Below are 23872 nucleotides of genomic sequence, written 5' to 3'. Positions count from 1 at the left end.
ACTGGTGCGTCGGAATATAATACTGGTCTCCCATGAGACGCTCAAAGCACAAATTCTTAGAAGATTCGCTCTTCTTGTACCTAAGTCGGCATTGTGCATTTTGTATTTAATCCCGATGCGATATCAGTGTTTCATGGTCAATGAGATGGCCCAAGGGATACAGTAAACCTGCACTGGTACATCGGAATGTAATACTGGTCTCCCAGGAGCCGCTCAAACCACAAACTCTTAGAAAATTCACTCTTCTTGTAATTAAGTCGGCATAGTGCTTTTTGTATTTAATCCCGATGCAATCTCTATGTTTCATGGTCGATGTGAAGGTCCAGGGGATAAGTGAAACCTACACTGGTGCATCGGAATCTAATACTGGTATCCCAGGATACGCTCAAAGCACAAACTCTCAGAAGATTCACTCTTCTTGTACTCAAGTCGGCATTGCCCCATTTGATTTATATCCCGATGGAAGTTCTGTCTTTCATGGTCAATGTGAAGGTCTAGGGGATGCAGTAAACCTGCACAGCTGCTTAGGAATCAAATACTGGTCTCCCAGGAGCCGCTCGCAACACAAACTCTTAGAAGATTCACTATTCCTGTACTTAAGTCGGCATAGTGCCTTTCGTAATCAAACCCGACGCAATTTATGTGTTTCATGGTCAATGTGAAGGACAAACGTATACAGTAAACCTGCACTGGTGCATCGGAATCTAATACTGGTCTCCCTGGAGCCGCTCAAAGCACAAACTCTCAGTAGATTCACTTTTCTAGTACTTAAGGCGGCATTGTCCGTATTGTATTCCATCCCGATGCAATTTCTGTATTTCACGGTCAATGTGAAGGTCCAACAAATACAGTAAACTTGCAGAGCTGCATCGGAATCAAATACTGGTCTCCCAGGAGCCGCTCGAACCACAAACTCTTAGATGAGTCATTCTTCTTGTGCGTCAGTCGGCATTGTGCATTTTGTAATCAATCCCGATGCAATTTCTGTGTTTCATGGTCAATGTGAAGGTCAAACGGATGCAGAAAACCTGCACTGGTGCATCAGAATCTAATACTGGTCTCCCATGAGCCGCTCAAGGCAAAAATTCTTAGAAGATTCACTCGTCTTGTTCTTAAGTCGGCATTGTGCTTTTGTATTCAATCCCGATGCGATTTCTGTGTTTCATGGTAAATATGAGGGTCGAAGGAATACAGTAAACCTGCACTGGTGCCTCGGAATCTAATACTGGTCTCCCAGGAGCAGCTCAAAGCACAAACTCATAGAAGACTCACTCTTCTTGTACTTAAGTCGGCATTGTGCCTTTCTATACGATCCCGATGCAATATCTGTGTTTCATGGTCAATGTGAAGGTCCAAGGGATACAGTAAACCTGCACTGGTGCCTCGGAATCTAATACTGGTCTCCCAGGAGCCGCTCAAAGCACAAACTCTTAGAAGATTCACTCCTCTTGTACTTAAGTCGGCATTGTGCCTTTATTATTCAATCCCGATGCATTTTCTGTGTTTCATGGTCAATGTGAAGGTCCAAGGAAACGGTAAACCTGCATTGGTGCATCATAATCTGATAGTGGTTTCCCGGGAGCCGCTGAAAACACAAACTCTTAGGTGATTCACTCATCTTGTACTTAAGTCCTCATCGTGCTCTTAGTATTCAATCCCGATGCAATTTCTTCGTATCCTGGTCAATGTGAAGGTCCAAGGGATACTGTAAACCTGCACTGGTACATCGGAATCTAATACTGGTCTCCCTGGAGCCGCTCAGAGCACAACCTCTCACAAGATTCACTCTTCTTGTACTTAAGGCGGCATTGTCCCTTTTGAATTCCATCCCGATGCAATTTCCGTGTTTCATGGTAAATGTGAAGGTCCAAGGGATACAGTAAACCTGCAGTGGTGCAACGGAATCTAATTCTGGTCTCCAAGGAGCCTCTCAATGCACAAACCCTTAGAAGATTCACTCTTCTTGTACCTAAGTCGGCTTTGTGCCTTTTGTATTCAACCGTGATGCAACTTCTGTGCTTCATGGTCAATGTGAAAGTCCAAGGGATACAATAAACCTGCTTTGGTGCATCGGAAACTAATACTGGTCTCCCAAGTAGCCGCTCGAAGCACAAACTCTTAGAAGATTCACTCTTCTTTTACTTAAGTCGGCATTGATCCTTTTGTATTCAATCCCGATGCAATTTCTTTGTATCATGGTCAATGTGAAGGTCCAGGGGATACAGTAAACCTGCATTGGTGCATCGGAATCTAATACTGGTCTCCCAAGTAGCAGTCAAAGCACGAACTCTTAGAAGATTCACTCTTCTTGTATTTAAGTCGCCGTTGTGACTTTTGTATTCAATCCTGATGCAATTTCTATGTTTCATGGTCAATGTGAAGGTCCTAGGGATACGTTAAACCAGCACTGGTGCATCTGAATCTAATACTAGAATCCCTGGAGCCGCTCAAAGCACAAATTCTAGTACTTAAGTCGGCATTGTCCCTTTTGGTTTCAATCTCGATGCAATTTCTGTCTTTCATGGTCAATGTGAAGGTCCAAGGTATACAGTAAAAATGAACAGCTGCATCGGAATCAAATACTGGTCTCCCAGGAGCCGTTCGAAGGACAAACTCTTAGAGGATTCACTTTTCATGCACTTAAGTCGGCATTGTGCCTTTTGTATTCAATCCCGATGCAATATCTTTGTATCATGGTCAATGTGAATGTCCAAGGGATACAGTAAACCTGCACTGGTGCATCGGAATCTAATACTGGTCTCCCAGGAGCCTCTCAATGCACAAACTCTTAGAAGATTCACTCTTCTTGTACTTAAGTCGGCTTTGTGCCTTTTGTATTCAACCGCAATGCAACTTCTGTGCTTCATGGTCAATGTGAAAGTCCAAGGGATACAATAAACCTGCATTGGTGCATCGGAAACTAATACTGGTCTCCCAAGTAGCCGCTCGAAGCACAAAATCTTAGAAGATTCACTCTTCTTTTACTTAAGTCGGCATTGATCCTTTTGTATTCAATCCCGATGCAATTTCTTTGTATCATGGTCAATGTGAAGGTCCAAGGGATACAGTAAACCTGCACTGGTGCATCGGAATCTAATACTGGTCTCCCAGGAGCCGCTCAAGGCACAAACTCATAGAAGATTCACCCTTCTTGTACTTACGTCGGCATTGTCCCTTACGTATTCAATCCCGATGCAATTTCTGTGTTTCATGGTTAATGTGAAGGTCCAAGAGATACGGTAAACCTGCACTGAGGCATCGGAATCTAATACTGGTATCCCAAAAGCCGCTCAAAGCACAAATTCTCAGAAGATTCACTCTTCTTGTACTTAAGTCGGCATTGTCCCTTTTGATTTCAATCCCGATGCAATATCTGATTTTCATGGTCAATGTGAAAGTCCAAGGGATACTGTAAACCTGCACTGCTGCATCGGAATCAAATACTGGTCTCCCAGGAGCCGCTCAAATCACAATCTCTTAGAAGATTCACTCTTTTTGTGCATCAGTCGGCATTGTGCATTTTGTATTCAATCCGAATGCAATTTCTGTGTTTCATGGTCAATGTGATGGTCCAAGGGTTACAGTAAACCTGCACTGATGCATCGGAATCTAATACTGGTCTCCCTGGACCCGCTCAAAATACAAAATCTTGGGAGATTCACTCAAATGGCTCTGAGCACTATGGGACTCAACATCTTAGGTCATAAGTCCCCTGGAACTTAGAACTACTTAAACCTAACTAACCTAAGGACATCACACACACCCATCCCGAGGCGGGATTCGAACCTGCGACCGTAGCAGTCCCGCGGTTACGGACTGCAGCGCCAGAACCGCTAGACCAACGCGGCCGGCCGGGAGATTCACTCATCTTGTACTTAGGTCGTCATTGTGCCATTTGTATTCAATCCTGATGTAATTTCTTTGTTTCATTGTCAATGTGAAGGTCCATGGGATACAGTAAACATGCAATGGTGCATCGGAATCTAATACCGATCTCCCAGGAGCCGCTCAAAGCACAAACTCGTAGAAGACTCACTCTTCTTGTACGTAAGTCGACATTGTGCGTTTTGTATTCAATCCCGATGCAATATCTGTGTTTCATGGTCAATGTGAAGGTGCAAGGGATACAGTAAACCTGCACTGGTGCATCAGAATCTAATACTGGTCTCCCATGAGCCGCTCAAAGCACAAACTCTTAGAAGATTCACTCTTCTTGTACTTAAGTCGGCATTGTGGCTTTTCTATTTAATCCCGATGCGATTTCTATGTTTCACGGTCAATGTGAAGGTCCAAGGGATACAGTAAACCTGCACTGGTGCATTGGAATCTAATACAGGTCTCCTAGGAGCCGCTCAAACCACAAACTCTTAGAAAATTCACTCTTCTTGTACTTAAGTCGGCATTTTCTCTTCTGTATTCAATCCCGATGCAATTTCCGTGTTTCATGGTCAAAGTGAAGGTCAAACGGATACAGAGAACCTGCACTGGTGCGTCGGAATATAATACTGGTCTCCCATGAGACGCTCAAAGCACAAATTCTTAGAAGATTCACTCTTCTTGTACCTAAGTCGGCATTGTGCATTTTGTATTTAATCCCGATGCGATATCAGTGTTTCATGGTCAATGAGATGGCCCAAGGGATACAGTAAACCTGCACTGGTACATCGGAATGTAATACTGGTCTCCCAGGAGCCGCTCAAACCACAAACTCTTAGAAAATTCACTCTTCTTGTAATTAAGTCGGCATAGTGCTTTTTGTATTTAATCCCGATGCAATCTCTATGTTTCATGGTCGATGTGAAGGTCCAGGGGATAAGTGAAACCTACACTGGTGCATCGGAATCTAATACTGGTATCCCAGGATACGCTCAAAGCACAAACTCTCAGAAGATTCACTCTTCTTGTACTCAAGTCGGCATTGCCCCATTTGATTTATATCCCGATGGAAGTTCTGTCTTTCATGGTCAATGTGAAGGTCTAGGGGATGCAGTAAACCTGCACAGGTGCTTAGGAATCAAATACTGGTCTCCCAGGAGCCGCTCGCAACACAAACTCTTAGAAGATTCACTATTCCTGTACTTAAGTCGGCATAGTGCCTTTCGTAATCAAACCCGACGCAATTTATGTGTTTCATGGTCAATGTGAAGGACAAACGTATACAGTAAACCTGCACTGGTGCATCGGAATCTAATACTGGTCTCCCTGGAGCCGCTCAAAGCACAAACTCTCAGTAGATTCACTTTTCTAGTACTTAAGGCGGCATTGTCCGTATTGTATTCCATCCCGATGCAATTTCTGTGTTTCACGGTCAATGTGAAGGTCCAACAAATACAGTAAACTTGCAGAGCTGCATCGGAATCAAATACTGGTCTCCCAGGAGCCGCTCGAACCACAAACTCTTAGATGAGTCATTCTTCTTGTGCGTCAGTCGGCATTGTGCATTTTGTAATCAATCCCGATGCAATTTCTGTGTTTCATGGTCAATGTGAAGGTCAAACGGATGCAGAAAACCTGCACTGGTGCATCAGAATCTAATACTGGTCTCCCATGAGCCGCTCAAGGCAAAAATTCTTAGAAGGTTCACTCGTCTTGTACTTAAGTCGGCATTGTGCTTTTGTATTCAATCCCGATGCGATTTCTGTGTTTCATGGTAAATATGAGGGTCGAAGGAATACAGTAAACCTGCACTGGTGCCTCGGAATCTAATACTGGTCTCCCAGGAGCAGCTCAAAGCACAAACTCATAGAAGACTCACTCTTCTTGTACTTAAGTCGGCATTGTGCCTTTCTATACGATCCCGATGCAATATCTGTGTTTCATGGTCAATGTGAAGGTCCAAGGGATACAGTAAACCTGCACTGGTGCCTCGGAATCTAATACTGGTCTCCCAGGAGCCGCTCAAAGCACAAACTCTTAGAAGATTCACTCCTCTTGTACTTAAGTCGGCATTGTGCCTTTATTATTCAATCCCGATGCATTTTCTGTGTTTCATGGTCAATGTGAAGGTCCAAGGAAACGGTAAACCTGCATTGGTGCATCATAATCTGATAGTGGTTTCCCGGGAGCCGCTGAAAACACAAACTCTTAGGTGATTCACTCATCTTGTACTTAAGTCCTCATCGTGCTCTTAGTATTCAATCCCGATGCAATTTCTTCGTATCCTGGTCAATGTGAAGGTCCAAGGGATACTGTAAACCTGCACTGGTACATCGGAATCTAATACTGGTCTCCCTGGAGCCGCTCAGAGCACAACCTCTCACAAGATTCACTCTTCTTGTACTTAAGGCGGCATTGTCCCTTTTGAATTCCATCCCGATGCAATTTCCGTGTTTCATGGTAAATGTGAAGGTCCAAGGGATACAGTAAACCTGCAGTGGTGCAACGGAATCTAATTCTGGTCTCCAAGGAGCCTCTCAATGCACAAACCCTTAGAAGATTCACTCTTCTTGTACCTAAGTCGGCTTTGTGCCTTTTGTATTCAACCGTGATGCAACTTCTGTGCTTCATGGTCAATGTGAAAGTCCAAGGGATACAATAAACCTGCTTTGGTGCATCGGAAACTAATACTGGTCTCCCAAGTAGCCGCTCGAAGCACAAACTCTTAGAAGATTCACTCTTCTTTTACTTAAGTCGGCATTGATCCTTTTGTATTCAATCCCGATGCAATTTCTTTGTATCATGGTCAATGTGAAGGTCCAGGGGATACAGTAAACCTGCATTGGTGCATCGGAATCTAATACTGGTCTCCCAAGTAGCAGTCAAAGCACGAACTCTTAGAAGATTCACTCTTCTTGTATTTAAGTCGCCGTTGTGACTTTTGTATTCAATCCTGATGCAATTTCTATGTTTCATGGTCAATGTGAAGGTCCTAGGGATACGTTAAACCAGCACTGGTGCATCTGAATCTAATACTAGAATCCCTGGAGCCGCTCAAAGCACAAATTCTAGTACTTAAGTCGGCATTGTCCCTTTTGGTTTCAATCTCGATGCAATTTCTGTCTTTCATGGTCAATGTGAAGGTCCAAGGTATACAGTAAAAATGAACAGCTGCATCGGAATCAAATACTGGTCTCCCAGGAGCCGTTCGAAGGACAAACTCTTAGAGGATTCACTTTTCATGCACTTAAGTCGGCATTGTGCCTTTTGTATTCAATCCCGATGCAATATCTTTGTATCATGGTCAATGTGAATGTCCAAGGGATACAGTAAACCTGCACTGGTGCATCGGAATCTAATACTGGTCTCCCAGGAGCCTCTCAATGCACAAACCCTTAGAAGATTCACTCTTCTTGTACTTAAGTCGCCGTTGTGCCTTTTGTATTCCATCCCGATGCAATTTCTATTTTTCATGGTCAATGTGAAGGTCCAAAGGATACGTTAAACCAGCACTGGTGCATCGAAATCTAATACTGGTATCCCAGGAGCCGCTCAAAGCACAAAGTATCAGAAGATTCACTCTTCTTGTACTTAAGTCGCCGTTGTGCCTTTTGTATTCCATCCCGATGCAATTTCTATTTTTCATGGTCAATGTGAAGGTCCAAAGGATACGTTAAACCAGCACTGGTGCATCGAAATCTAATACTGGTATCCCAGGAGCCGCTCAAGGCACAAACTCATAGAAGATTCACCCTTCTTGTACTTACGTCGGCATTGTCCCTTACGTATTCAATCCCGATGCAATTTCTGTGTTTCATGGTTAATGTGAAGGTCCAAGAGATACGGTAAACCTGCACTGAGGCATCGGAATCTAATTCTGGTCTCCCAAGCAGCCGCTCAAAGCACGAACTCTTAGAGGATTCACTCTTCTTGTACTTAAGTCGCCGTTGTGCCTTTTGTATTCCATCCCGATGCAATTTCTATTTTTCATGGTCAATGTGAAGGTCCAAAGGATACGTTAAACCAGCACTGGTGCATCGAAATCTAATACTGGTATCCCAGGAGCCGCTCAAAGCACAAACTATCAGAAGATTCACTCTTCTTGTACTTAAGTCGTATTTGCCCCTTTTGGTTTCAATCCCGATGCAATTTCCGGATTTCATGGTCAATGTGAAGGTCCAAGAAATACAGTAAACCTGCACTGGTGCATCGGAATCTAATACCCGGTCTCCCAGGACCTGCTCAAAGCACTAACTCTCAGAAGATTCATTTTTCTAGTACATAAGGCTTCATTGTCCCTTTCCTATTCCATCCAAATGCAATTTCTGTGTTTCATGGTCAATGTGAAGGTCCAAGGGATTCAGTAAACCTGCACTGGTGCATCGGAATCTAATACTGAACTTCCAGGAGCCTCTCAATGCACTAACTCATGGAAGATTCACTCTTCTTGTACTTAAGTCGGCGTTGTCCTTTTCGTAATCAATCCCGATGCAATTTCTGTGTTTCATGGTCAATGTGAAGGACAAACATATACAGAAAACCTGCACTGGTGCATCTGAATCTAATACTGGTCTCCCATGTCCCGCTCGAAGCACAAATTATAAATAGATTCACTCTTCTTGTACTTCAGTCGGCATTGTGCATTTTGTATTCAATCCCGATACAATTTCTGTATTTCATCGTCAATGTGACGTTTCAAGGGATACAGAAAACCTGCATTGGTGCATCGGATTCTAATACTGAACTCCCAGGAGCCGCTTGAAACACAAACTCTTAGAAGATTCACTCTTCTTGTACTTAAGTCGGCCTTGTCCATTTTGTATTCAATCCCGATGCAATTTCTGTACTTCATGGTCAAAGTGAAGGTCAAACGGATGCAGAAAACCTGCACTGATGTGTCTGAATCTAATACTGGTCTCCCTTGACCCGCTCAAAGCACAAATTATAAATAGATTCACTCTTCTTGTACTTCAGTCGGCATTGTGCATTTTGTATTCAATCCCGATACAATTTCTGTATTTCATCGTCAATGTGACGGTTCAAGGGATACAGAAAACCTGCATTGGTGCATCGGATTCTAATACTGGCCTCCCTGTAGCCGCTCAAACCACAAACTCTTAGATGGATTACTTTCCTTGTACTTAAGTCGGCATTGTCCATTTTGTATTCCATCCCGATTCAATTTCTGTATTTCATGGTCAATGTGAAGGTCCAGGGGATACAGTAAATCTGCACTGGTGCATCGGAATCTAATACTGGTCTCCCAGGAGTCGCTCAAAGCGCAAAAATTTAGAAGATTCACTCATCTTGTCTTTAAGTTGGAATTGTCCCTCTTGTATTCAATCCCGATGCAATATGTGTGTTTTATGGTCAACGTGAAGGTCTAAGGGATACAGTAAACCTGCACTCGTGCATCGGAATTTAATATTGGTCTCCCAGGAGCCGTTCAAAGCACAAACTCTAAGAAGATTCACACTTCTTGTACTTAAGTCGACATTTTGCCTTTAATATTCAATCCCGATACAATATCTTTCTTTCATGCTCAATGTGAAGGTCCAAGGTATACAGTAAACCTGCACTGGTGCATCAGAATCAAATACTCGTCTCCCCGGAGCCGCTCTAAGCACAAAGTCGTAGAAGACTCTCTCTTCTAGTACTTAAGTCGGCATTGTGCCTTTCGTATTCAATCCCGATGCAATATCTGTGTTTCATGGTCAATGTGAAGGTGATAGGGATACAGAAACAATGCACTGCTGCATTGGAATCTAATACAGGTCTCCCATTAGCCGCTGAAAGCACAACCTCTTAGAAGATTAAGTCTGCTTGTACTTAAGGCCCCATTGTGCTTTATTATTCAATCCCGATGCAATTTCTGTGTTTCATGGTCAATGTGAGGGTCCAAGGGTTACTGAAAACCTGCACTGCTGCATCGTAATCAAATACTGGTGCCCAGGAGCCGCTCAAAGCACAAACCCTTAGAAGATTCACTCTTCTTGTAATTAAGCCGGATTTGTGCCTTTTGTATTCAACCCCAATGCAATGTCTGTGCTTCATGGTCAATGTGGAAGTCCAAGGGTTACAGTAAACCTGCACTGGTACATCGGAATCTAATACTGGTCTCCCAAGGAGCCGCTCAAAACACAAAATCTTAAAAGATTCACTCTTCTTGTACTTATGTCGCCTTTGTGGTTTTTGTATTCAATCACGATGCAATTTCTATGTTTCATGGTCGATGTGAAGGTCCAAGGGATACGTTAAATATGCACTGTTGCATGGAAATCTATTACTGGTATCCCAAAAGCCGCTCAAAGCACAAATTCTCAGAAGATTCACTCTTCTTGTACTTAAGCCGGCATTGTCCCTTTTGATTTCAATCCCGATGCAATATCTGTCTTTCATGGTCAATGTGAAAGTCCAAGGGATACTGTAAACCTGCACTGCTGCATCGGAATCAAATACTGGTCTCCCAGGAGCCGCCCAATGCACAATCTCTTAGAAGATTCACTCTTCTTGTACTTCAGTCGGCATAGTCCCTTTCGTAATCAAACCCGATGCAATTTATGTGTTTCATGGTCAATGTGAAGGACAAACGTATACAGTAAACCTGCACTGGTTCATCGGAATCTAATACTGGTCTCCCAGGAGGCGCTCAAACCACAAACTCTTAGAAAACTCACTCTTCTTGTAATTAAGTCGGCTTTGTGCTTTTTGTATTCAAACCCGATGCAATTTCTGTGCTTCATAGTCAATGTGAAAGTCGAAGGGATACAGTAAACCTGCACTGGTGCATCGGAATATAATACTGGTCCCACAATTAGCCGCTCAAAGCAAGAACTCTTAGAAGATTCACTCTTCTTGTACTTAAGTCGCCATTGTGCCTTTTGTATTAAATCCCGATGCAATTTCTATGTTTCATGGTCGATGTGAAGGTCCAGGTTATAAGTGAAACCTGCACTGGTGCATCGGAATCTAATACTGGTATCCCAGGAGCCGCTCAATGCACAATCTCTTAGAAGATTCACTCTTCTTGTACTTCAGTCTGCATAGTCCCTTTCGTAATCAAACCCGATGCAATTTATGTGTTTCATGGTCAATGTGAAGGACAAACGTATACAGTAAACCTGCACTGGTTCATCGGAATCTAATACTGGTCTCCCAGGAGGCGCTCAAACCACAAACTCTTAGAAAACTCACTCTTCTTGTAATTAAGTCGGCTTTGTGCTTTTTGTATTCAAACCCGATGCAATTTCTGTGCTTCATGGTCAATGTGAAAGTCGAAGGGATACAGTAAACCTGCACTGGTGCATCGGAAAATAATACTGGTCCCACAATTAGCCGCTCAAAGCAAGAACTCTTAGAAGAATCACTCTTCTTGTACTTAAGTCGCCATTGTGCCTTTTGTATTCAATCCCGATGCAATTTCAATGTTTCATGGTCGATGTGAAGGTCCAGGTTATAAGTGAAACCTGCACTGCTGCATCGGAATCTAATACTGGTATCCCAGGAGCCGCTCAAACACAAAGTAACAGAAGATTCACTCTTCTTGTACCTAAGTCATCATTGACCCTTTTGGTTTCAATCCCGATGCAATTTCCGTCTTTCATGGTCAATGTGAAGGTCCAAGGGATACAGTAAACCTGGACTGGTGCATCGGAATCTAATACTGGTCTCCCTGGACCCACTCAAAGCACAAACTCTTAGAAGATTCATTTTTCTAGTACATAAGGCGGCATTGTTCCTTTCTTATTCCATCCCGATCCAATTTCTGTGTTTCATGGTCAATGTGAAGGTCCAAGGGATACAGTAAACCTGCACTGGTGCATGGGAATCTTATACTGAAATCCCAGGGGCCGCTCAATACACAAACTCTTGGAAGGCTCACTCTTCTTGTACTTAAGTCGGCGTTGTCCTTTTCGTAATCAATCCCGATGCAATTTCTGTGTTTCATGGTCAATGTGAAGGACAAACACATACAGAAAACCTGCACTGGTGCATCTGAATCTAATACTGGTCTCCCATGAAGCGCTCAAAGTAAAAACTCTTAGAAGATTTACTCTTCTTGTAGTTAAGTTGTCATTGTGCCTTTAGTATTCAAAACCGATGCAATTTCTTAGTTTCATTGTCAAGACGAAGGTCCAAGGGATACAGTAAAAATGCACTGGTGCATCGGAATTTAATACAGGTCTCCCAGGAGCCGCTCAAACCACAAACTGTTAGAAAATTCACTCTTCTTGTACTTAAGGCGGCATTGTCCATTTTGTATTCAATCCCGATGCAATTTCTATACTACATGGTCATAGTGATGGTCAAACGGATGCAGAAAACCTGCACTGGTGTGTCTGAATCTAATACTGGTCTCCCATGACCCGCTCAAAGCACAAATTATAAACAGGTTCACTCTTCCTGTACTTCAGTCGGCATTGTGCATTTTGTATTCAATCCCGATGCAATTTCTGTATTTCATCGTCAATGTGACGGTTCAAGGGATACAGAAAACCTGCTATGGTGCATCGGAATCTAATACTGGTCTCCCTGTAGCCGCTCAAACCACAAACTCTTAGAAGATTCACTTTTCCTGTACTTAAGTCGGCATTGTCCATATTGTATTCCATCCCGACGCAATTTCTGTGTTTCATGGTCAATGTGAAGGTCCAGGGGATACAGTAAATCTGCACTGGTGCATCGGAATCTAATACTGGTCTCCCAGGAGTCGCTCAAATCACAAAATCTTAGAAGAATCACTCATCTTGTATTTAAGTTGGAATTGTCCCTCTTGTATTTAATCCCGATGCAATATCTGTGTTTTATGGTCAATGTGAAGGTGTGAGAGATACAGCAAACCTGCACTCGTGCATCTGAATTTAATACTGGTCTCCCAGGTACCGCTCTAAGCACAAAGTCGTAGAAGACTCTCTCTTCTAGTACTTAAGTCGGCATTGTGCCTTTTGTATTCAATCCCGATGCAATATCTGTGTTTCATGGTCAATGTGAAGGATCAAGGGATACAGTAAACCTGCAATGATGCATCGGAATCTAATACTGGTCTCCCAGGAGCCGCTCAAAGCACAAACTTTAAGAATATTCACACTTCTTGTACTTAAGTCGACATTTTGCCTTTAATATTCAATCCCGATGCAATTTCTGTGTTTCATGGTCAATGTGAGGGTCCAAGGGATACTGAAAACCTGCACTGCTGCATCGTAATCAAATACTGGTGTCCCAGGAGCCGCTCAAAGCACAAACCCTTAGAGGATTCACTCTTCTTGTAATTAAGCCGGTTTTGTGCCTTTTGTATTCAACCCCAATGCAATTTCTGTGCTTCATGGTCAATGTGCAAGTCCAAGGGATACAATAAACCTGCACTGGTGCGTCGGAATCTAATACTGGTCTCCCAAGGAGCCGCTCAAAACACAAAATCTTAGAAGATTCACTCTTCTTGAACTTATGTCGCCATTGTGCCTTTTGTATTCAATTACGATGTAATTTCTATGTTTCATGGTCTATGTGAAGGTCCAAGGGATACGTTAAATATGCACTGGTGCATAGAAATCTATTACTGGTATCCCAAAAGCCGCTCAAAGCAGAAATTCTCAGAAGATTTGCTCTTCTTGTACTTAAGCCGGCATTGTCCCTTTTGATTTCAATCCCCATGCAATATCTGTCTTTCATGGTCAATGTGAAAGTCCAAGGGATACTGTAAACCTGCACTGCTGCATCGGAACGAAATACTAGTCTCCCAGGAGCCGCTCAAAGCACAATCTCTTAGAAGATTCACTCTTCTTGTACTTCAGTCGGCATTGTGCATTTTGTATTCCATCCGAATGAAATTTCTGTGTTTCATGGTCAATGTGATTCTCCAAGGGTTACAGTAAACCTGCACTGGTGCATCGGGATCTAATACTGGTCTCCCTGGACCCGCTCAAAACACAAAATCTTGGGAGATTCACTCATCTTGTACATAGGTCGTCATTGTGCCTTTTGTGTTCAATCCTGATGCAATTTCTGTGTTTCATTGTCAATGTGAAGGTCCATGGGATACAGTAAACGTGCACTGGTGCTTCGGAATCTAATACTGATCTCTCAGGAGCCGATCAAAGCACAAACTCGTAGAAGACTCACTCTTCTTATACATAAGTCGGCATTGTGCGTTTTGTATTCAATCCCGATGCAATATCTGTGTTTCATGGTCAATGTGAAGGTGCAAGGGATACAGTAAACCTGCACTGGTGCATCGGAATCTAATACTGGTCTCCCATGAGCCGCTCAAAGCACAAACTCTTACAAGATTCACTCTACTTGTACGTAAGTCGGCATTGTGCCTTTTATATTTATTCCCGATGCAATTTTTGTACTTCATGGTCAAAGTGAAGGTCAAACGTATGCAGAATACCTGCACTGGTGTGTCTGAATCTAGTACTGGTCTCCCATGACCCGCTCAAAGCACAAATTATAAATAGATTCACTCGTCTTGTACTTCAGTCGGCATTGTGCATTTTGTATTCAATCCCGATGCAATATCTGTATTTCATCGTCAATGTGAAGGATCAAGGTATACAGTAAACCTGCACTGGTGCATCAGAATCAAATACTCGTCTCCCAGGAGCCGCTCAAAGCACAAAGTCGGAGAAGACTCTCTCTTCTAGTACTTAAGTCGGCATTGTGCCTTTTGTATTCAATCCCGATGCAATTTCTATGTTTCATAGTCGATGTGAAGGTCCAAGGGATACGTTAAATATCCCTGGTGCATCGAAATCTATTACTGGTATCCCAAAAGCCGCTCAAAGCACAAATTCTCAGAAGATTCACTCTTCTTGTACTTAAGCCGGCATTGTCCATTTTGATTTCAATCCCGATGCAATATCTGTCTTTCATGGTCAATGTAAAAGTCCAAGGGATACTGTAAACCTGCACTGCTGCGTCGGAATCAAATACTGGTCTCCCAGGAGCCGCTCAAAGCACAATCTCTTAGAAGATTCACTCTTTTTGTACTTAAGTCGGCATTGTCCATTTTGTATTCCATCCGGATGCAATTTCTACGTTTCAAGGTCAATGTGAAGGTCCAAAGGATACAGTAAAACTGCACTCGTGCATCGGAATTTAATACTGGTCTCCCAAGTACCGCTCAAAGCACAAAGTCGTAGAAGACTCTCTCTTCTAGTACTTAAGTCGGCATTGTGCCTTTTGTATTCAATCCCGATGCAATATCTGTGTTTCATGGTCAATGTGAAGGATCAAGGGATACAGTAAACCTGCACTGGTGCATCAGAATCAAATACTCGTCTCCCAGGAGCCGCTCAAAGCACAAAGTCGGAGAAGACTCTCTCTTCTAGTACTTAAGTCGGCATTGTGCCTTTTGTATTCAATCCCGATGCAATTTCTATGTTTCATAGTCGATGTGAAGGTCCAAGGGATACGTTAAATATCCCTGGTGCATCGAAATCTATTACTGGTATCCCAAAAGCCGCTCAAAGCACAAATTCTCAGAAGATTCACTCTTCTTGTACTTAAGCCGGCATTGTCCATTTTGATTTCAATCCCGATGCAATATCTGTCTTTCATGGTCAATGTAAAAGTCCAAGGGATACTGTAAACCTGCACTGCTGCGTCGGAATCAAATACTGGTCTCCCAGGAGCCGCTCAAAGCACAATCTCTTAGAAGATTCACTCTTTTTGTACTTCTGTCGGCATTGTGCATTTTGTATTCAATCCGTATGCAATTTTTGTGTTTCATGGTCAATGTGATGGTCCAAGGGTTACAGTAAACCTGCACTGGTGCATCGGAATCTAATACTGGTCTCTCAGGAGCCGTTCAAAGCACAAACTCAAAGAAGACTCACTCTTCTTATACTCAAGTCGGCATTGTGCGTTTTGTATTCAATCCCGATGCAATATCTGTGTTGCATGGTCAATGTGAAGGTGCAAGGGATACAGTAAACCTGCACTGGTGCATCGGAATCTAATACTCGTCTCCCATGAGCCGCTCGAAGCACAACATCTTAGAATATTCACTCTTCTTGTACTTAAGTAGGCATTGTGCCTTTTCTATTTAATCCCGATGCGATTTCTGTGTTTCATGGTCAATGTGAAGGTCCAATGGATGCAGTAAACCTGCACAGCTGCATAGGAATCAAATTCTGGTCTCCCAGGAGCCGCTCAAAGCACAAACTCTTAGAAGATTCACTCTTCTTGTAAGTAAGCCGGATTTGTGCCTTTTGTATTCAACCCCAATGCAATCTCTGTGCTTCATGTTCAATGTGAAAGTCCAAGGGTTACAGTAAACCTGCACTGGTGCATCGGAATCTAATACTGGTCTCAGAAGGAGCCGCTCAAAGCAAAAACTCTTAGAAGATTCACTCTTCTTGTACTTGAGTCGCTATTGTGCCTTTTGCATTCAATCCCGATGCAATTTCTATGTTTCATGGTCGATGTGAAGGTCCAAGGGATACGTTAAATATGCACTGGTGCATCGGAATCTAATACTGGTATCCCAAAAGCCGCTCAAAGCACAAATTCTCAGAAGATTCACTCTTCTTGTACTTAAGTCGGCAATGTCCCTTTTGATTTCAATCCCGATGCAATATCTGTCTCTCATGGTCAATGTGAAAGTCCAAGGGATACTGTAAACCTGCACTGCTGCATCGGAATCAAATACTGGTCTCCCAGGAGCTGCTAAAAGCACAATCTGTTAGAAGATTCACTCTTCTTGTACTTCAGTCGGCATTGTGCATTTTGTATTCAATCCGAATGCAAGTTCTGTGTTTCATGGTAAATGTGATGGTCCAAGGGTTACAGTAAACCTGCAATGGTGCATTGGAATCTAATACTGGTCTCCCTGGAGCCGCTCAAAGCACAAACTCTTAGAAGATTAACTTTTCTTGTACTTAGGTCGGCACTGTGCCTTTTGTATTCAATCCCCATGCAATTTCTGTTTTTCGTGGTCAATGTGAAGGTCCAAGGGATACAGTAAACCTGCACTGGTGCATCGGAATCTAATACTGGTCTCCGAGGAGCCGCTCAAAGCACAAACTCTTAGAAGATTCACTCTTCTTGTACATAAGTCGGCATTGTCCCTTGCGTATTCAATCCCGATATAATTTCAGTGTTTCATGGTCAATGTGAAGGTTTAAGGGATACGGTAAACCTGCACTGGTGCATCGGAATCTATAACTGGTATCCCAGGAGCCGCTGGAATCACAAACTCATGGAGGACTCACTCTTCTTGTACTTAAGTCGGCATTGTGCCCTCCATATTTAATCCCGATGGAGTATCTGTGTTTCATGGTCAATGTGAAGGTCAAACGGATATAGAAAACCTGCGCTGGTGCAGCGGAATCTAATACTGGTCTCCCATGAGCCGCTCAAAGCACAAATTCTTAGAAGATTCACTCTTCTTGTACTTAAGTCGGCAGTGTCAGTTTTGTATTCAATCCCGATGCAATTTCCGTGTTTCTTGGTCAAAGTGAAGGTCAAACGGATACAGAAAACCAGCACTGGTGCATCGGAATCTAATACTGGTCTCCCATGAGCCGCTCAAAGCACAAATTCAAAGAAGATTCACACTTCTGGTACTTAAGTCGGCATTGTGCCTTTCGTATTCAATCCCGATGCGATATCTGTGTTTCATGGTCAATGTGAAGTTCCAAGGGATACAGCAAACCTGCTCTGGTGCATCTGAATCAAATACTGGTCTCCCAGGAGCCGCTCAAACCAGAAACTCTTCGAAAATTCACTCCTCTTGTAATTAAGTCTGCTTTGTGCTTTTTGTATTCAACCCCGATGCGATTTCTGTGCTTCATGGTCAATTTGAAAGTCCAAGGGAGACAGTAAACCTGCACTGGTATATCGGAATCTAATACTGGTCTCCCAAGGAGCCGCTCAAAGCAAAAACTCTTAGAAGATTCACTCTTCTTGTACTTATGTCGCCCTTATGCCTTTTGTATTCAATCCCGATGCGATTTCTATGTATCATGGTCGATGTGAAGGTCCAGGGGATAAGTTAAACCTGCACTGGTGCATCGGAATCTAATACTGGTATCCCAGGAGCCGCTCAAAGCACAAACTCTCAGAAAATTCACTCTTCCTGTACTTAAGATTGCATTGTCCGTTTTGATTTCAATCCCGATGCAATTTCTGTGTTTCATGGTCAATGTGATGGGCCAAGGGATACAGTAAACCTACACTGGTCCATCATAATCAAATACTGGTCTCCCAGGAGCCGCTCAAAGCACAAACTCTTAGAAGATCACTCTTCTTGTACTTCAGTCGGCATTGTGCATTTTGGATTCAATCCGAATGCAATTTCTGTGGTTCATGGTCAATGTGATGGTCCAAGGGATACAGTAAACCTGCACTGGTGCAACGATATCCAATACTGGTCTCCCAAGGTGCTGCTCAAAGCACAAACTCTTAGAAGATTCACTCTTCTTGTACTTAAGTCGCCATTGTGGTTTTTGTATTCAATCCCGATGCAAATTCTGTGTTTCATTGTCAATGTGAAGGTTTAAGGGATACGGTAAAACTGCACTGGTGCATCAAAATCTAATACTGGTGTCCCTGGAGGCGCTGGAAGCACAAACTCATAGAAGACTCACTCTTCTTGTTCTTAAGTCGGCATAGAGCCTTTCGTATTCAATCCCAATGCAACATCTCTGTTTCATGGTCAATGTGAAGGTTCAAGGGATACAGTAAACCTGCACTGGTGCATCTGAATCTAATACTGGTCTCCCAGGAGACGCTCAAACCACAAACTCTTACAAAATTCACCCTGCTTGTAATTAAGTCTGCTTTGTGCTTTTTGTATTGAAACCCGATGCGATATCTGTGCTTCATGGTCAATGTGAAGGTGCAAGGGATACAGTAAACCCGCACTGGTGCATTGGAATCTGATACAGGTCTCAGATGAGCCGCTCAACTGACAAACTTATAGAAGATTCACTCCTCTTGTACTTAAGTCGGCTATGTGCCTTTTTATTCAATACCGATGCGATTTCTGTGTTTCATGGTCAATGGGAAGGTCCAAGGGATACAGTAAACCCGCACTGGTGCAATGGAATGTAATACAGGTCTCCCACGAGCCGCTCAAACCACAAACTGTTAGAAAATTCACACTTCTTATACTTAAGTCGGCATTGTCCCTTTTGTATTAAATCCCGATGCAATTTCCGTGTTTCATGGTCAAAGTGAAGGTCAGACGGATACAGTAAACCTGCACTGGTGCATCGAAATCTAATACTGGTCTCCCATGAGCCGCTCAAAGCACAAATTCTTTGAAGATTCACTCGTCTTGTACTTATCTCAGCATTGTGCATTTGTATTAAATCCCAATGCAATTTCCAAGTTTCATGGTCAATGTGAAGTTCCAAGGGATACGGTAAACCTGCACTGGTGCATTGGAATCTAATACTGGTATCCAAGGAGAAGATGAAAGCACAAACTCTTGGGAGATTCACTCATCGTGTACCTAATTCGTCATTGTGCCTTTAGTATTCAATCCCGATGCATTTTCTTTGTTTCATGGTCAATGTGAATGTCCAAGGGATACAATTAACCTGCACTGGTGCATCGGAATCTAATACTGGTGTCCCATGAGCCGCTCAAAGCACAAATTCATAGAAGATTCACTCTTCTTGTATTTAAGTCGGCATTGTCCCTTTTGTATTCAATGCTGATGCAATTTCCGTGTTTCATGGTCAAAGTGAAGGTCAAACGGATACAGACAACTTGCAGTGGTGCATCGGAATCTAATACTGGTCTCCCATGAGCCGCTCAAAGCACAAATTCTTAGAAGATTCACCCTTCTTGTACTTAAGTCGGCATTGTGCCTTTTGTATTCAATCCCGATGCGATATCTGTGTTTCATGGTCAATGTGAAGGTTCAAGGGATTCATCTTAGGTCATAAGTCCCCTGGAACTTAGAACTACTTAAACCTAACTAACCTAAGGACATCACACGCACCCATGCCCGAGGCAGACCTCGAACCTGCGACCGTAGCAGTCCCGCGGTTCCGGACTGCAGCGCCAGAACCGCTAGACCAACGCGGCCGGCCGGGAGATTCACTCATCTTGTACTTAGGTCGTCATTGTGCCATTTGTATTCAATCCTGATGTAATTTCTGTGTTTCATTGTCAATGTGAAGGTCCATGGGATACAGTAAACATGCAATGGTGCATCGGAATCTAATACTCGTCTCCCAGGAGCCGCTCAAAGCACAAACTCTTAGAAGATTCACTCTTCTTGTACTTAAGTCGGCATTGTACCTTTTGTATTCAATCCCGATGCAATTTCTTTGTATCATGGTCAATGTGAAGGACCAAGGGATACAGTAAACCTGCACTGGTGCTTCGGAATCTAATACTGGTATCCCAGGAACCGCTCAAAGCAGAAATTCATAGAAGATTCACTCTTCTTGTACTTAAGTCGGCATTGTCCTTTTTGGTTTCAATCCCGATGCAATTTCTGCCTTTCATTGTCAATGTGAAGGTCCAAGGGATACAGTAAACCTGCACTGGTACATCGGAATCTAATACTGGTTTCCCAGGAGCCGCTCAAACCACAAACTTTTAGAAAATTCACTCTTCTTGTACTTAAGTCGCCATTGTGCCTTTTGTATTCAATCCCGATGCAATTTCTATGTTTCATGGTCGATGTAAAGGTCTAGGGGATAAGTGAAACCTGCACTGGTGCATCCGAATCTAATACTGGTATCCCAGGAGCCGCTCAAAGCACAAACCCTCAGAAGATTCACACTTCTTGTACGCAAGTCGGCATTGTCCCATTTGATTTATATCCCGATGCAAATTCTGTCTTTCATGGTCAATGTGAAGGTTCAAGGGATGCAGTAAACCTGCACAGCTGCATAGGAATCATATACTGGTCTCCCAGGAGCCGCTCGAAGCACAAACTTTCAGATGATTCACTCTTCTTGTACTTAAGTTGGCCTTGTGCCTTTTGTATTCAACCCCGATGCAATTTCTTTGTATCATGGTCAATGTGAAGGTCCAAGGGATACAGTAAACCTGCACTGGTGCATCGGAATCTAATACTGGTCTCTCAGGAGCCGTTCAAAGCACAAACTCAAAGAAGACTCACTCTTCATATACTCAAGTCGGCATTGTGCGTTTTGTATTCAATCCCGATGCAATATCTGTGTTGCATGGTCAATGTGAAGGTGCAAGGGATACAGTAAACCTGCACTGGTGCATCGGAATCTAATACTCGTCTCCCATGAGCCGCTCGAAGCACAACATCTTAGAATATTCACTCTTCTTGTACTTAAGTAGGCATTGTGCCTTTTCTATTTAATCCCGATGCGATTTCTGTGTTTCATGGTCAATGTGAAGGTCCAATGGATGCAGTAAACCTGCACAGCTGCATAGGAATCAAATTCTGGTCTCCCAGGAGCCGCTCAAAGCACAAACTCTTAGAAGATTCACTCTTCTTGTAAGTAAGCCGGATTTGTGCCTTTTGTATTCAACCCCAATGCAATCTCTGTGCTTCATGTTCAATGTGAAAGTCCAAGGGTTACAGTAAACCTGCACTGGTGCATCGGAATCTAATACTGGTCTCAGAAGGAGCCGCTCAAAGCAAAAACTCTTAGAAGATTCACTCTTCTTGTACTTGAGTCGCTATTGTGCCTTTTGCATTCAATCCCGATGCAATTTCTATGTTTCATGGTCGATGTGAAGGTCCAAGGGATACGTTAAATATGCACTGGTGCATCGGAATCTAATACTGGTATCCCAAAAGCCGCTCAAAGCACAAATTCTCAGAAGATTCACTCTTCTTGTACTTAAGTCGGCAATGTCCCTTTTGATTTCAATCCCGATGCAATATCTGTCTCTCATGTTCAATGTGAAAGTCCAAGGGATACTGTAAACCTGCACTGCTGCATCGGAATCAAATACTGGTCTCCCAGGAGCTGCTAAAAGCACAATCTGTTAGAAGATTCACTCTTCTTGTACTTCAGTCGGCATTGTGCATTTTGTATTCAATCCGAATGCAAGTTCTGTGTTTCATGGTAAATGTGATGGTCCAAGGGTTACAGTAAACCTGCAATGGTGCATTGGAATCTAATACTGGTCTCCCTGGAGCCGCTCAAAGCACAAACTCTTAGAAGATTAACTTTTCTTGTACTTAGGTCGGCACTGTGCCTTTTGTATTCAATCCCCATGCAATTTCTGTTTTTCGTGGTCAATGTGAAGGTCCAAGGGATACAGTAAACCTGCACTGGTGCATCGGAATCTAATACTGGTCTCCGAGGAGCCGCTCAAAGCACAAACTCTTAGAAGATTCACTCTTCTTGTACTTAAGTCGGCATTGTCTCTTGCGTATTCAATCCCGATATAATTTCAGTGTTTCATGGTCAATGTGAAGGTTTAAGGGATACGGTAAACCTGCACTGGTGCATCGGAATCTATAACTGGTATCCCAGGAGCCGCTGGAATCACAAACTCATGGAGGACTCACTCTTCTTGTACTTAAGTCGGCATTGTGCCCTCCATATTTAATCCCGATGGAGTATCTGTGTTTCATGGTCAATGTGAAGGTCAAACGGATATAGAAAACCTGCGCTGGTGCAGCGGAATCTAATACTGGTCTCCCATGAGCCGCTCAAAGCACAAATTCTTAGAAGATTCAATCTTCTTGTACTTAAGTCGGCAGTGTCAGTTTTGTATTCAATCCCGATGCAATTTCCGTGTTTCTTGGTCAAAGTGAAGGTCAAACGGATACAGAAAACCAGCACTGGTGCATCGGAATCTAATACTGGTCTCCCATGAGCCGCTCAAAGCACAAATTCAAAGAAGATTCACACTTCTGGTACTTAAGTCGGCATTGTGCCTTTCGTATTCAATCCCGATGCGATATCTGTGTTTCATGGTCAATGTGAAGTTCCAAGGGATACAGCAAACCTGCTCTGGTGCATCTGAATCAAATACTGGTCTCCCAGGAGCCGCTCAAACCAGAAACTCTTCGAAAATTCACTCCTCTTGTAATTAAGTCTGCTTTGTGCTTTTTGTATTCAACCCCGATGCGATTTCTGTGCTTCATGGTCAATTTGAAAGTCCAAGGGAGACAGTAAACCTGCACTGGTATATCGGAATCTAATACTGGTCTCCCAAGGAGCCGCTCAAAGAAAAAACTCTTAGAAGATTCACTCTTCTTGTACTTATGTCGCCCTTATGCCTTTTGTATTCAATCCCGATGCAATTTCTATGTATCATGGTCGATGTGAAGGTCCAGGGGATAAGTTAAACCTGCACTGGTGCATCGGAATCTAATACTGGTATCCCAGGAGCCGCTCAAATCACAAACTCTCAGAAGATTCACTCTTCCTGTACTTAAGTTGGCATTGTCCGTTTTGATTTCAATCCCGATGCAATTTCTGTGTTTCATGGTCAATGTGATGGGCCAAGGGATACAGTAAACCTGCACTGGTCCATCATAATCAAATACTGGTCTCCCAGGAGCCGCTCAAAGCACAAACTCTTAGAAGATCACTCTTCTTGTACTTCAGTCGGCATTGTGCATTTTGGATTCAATCCGAATGCAATTTCTGTGGTTCATGGTCAATGTGATGGTCCAAGGGATACAGTAAACCTGCACTGGTGCAACGATATCCAATACTGGTCTCCCAAGGTGCTGCTCAAAGCACAAACTCTTAGAAGATTCACTCTTCTTGTACTTAAGTCGCCATTGCGGTTTTTGTATTCAATCCCGATGCAAATTCTGTGTTTCATAGTCAATGTGAAGGTTTAAGGGATACGGTAAAACTGCACTGGTGCATCAAAATCTAATACTGGTGTCCCTGGAGGCGCTGGAAGCACAAACTCATAGAAGACTCACTCTTCTTGTTCTTAAGTCGGCATAGAGCCTTTCGTATTCAATCCCAATGCAACATCTCTGTTTCATGGTCAATGTGAAAGTTCAAGGGATACAGTAAACCCGCACTGGTGCATTGGAATCTGATACAGGTCTCAGATGAGCCGCTCAAGGGAC

Source organism: Schistocerca americana, chromosome 4 (genome assembly GCF_021461395.2).
Source record: "Schistocerca americana isolate TAMUIC-IGC-003095 chromosome 4, iqSchAmer2.1, whole genome shotgun sequence".
NCBI lineage: Eukaryota > Metazoa > Arthropoda > Insecta > Orthoptera > Acrididae > Schistocerca > Schistocerca americana.
Note: the sequence above shows the minus strand (reverse complement) of the source record.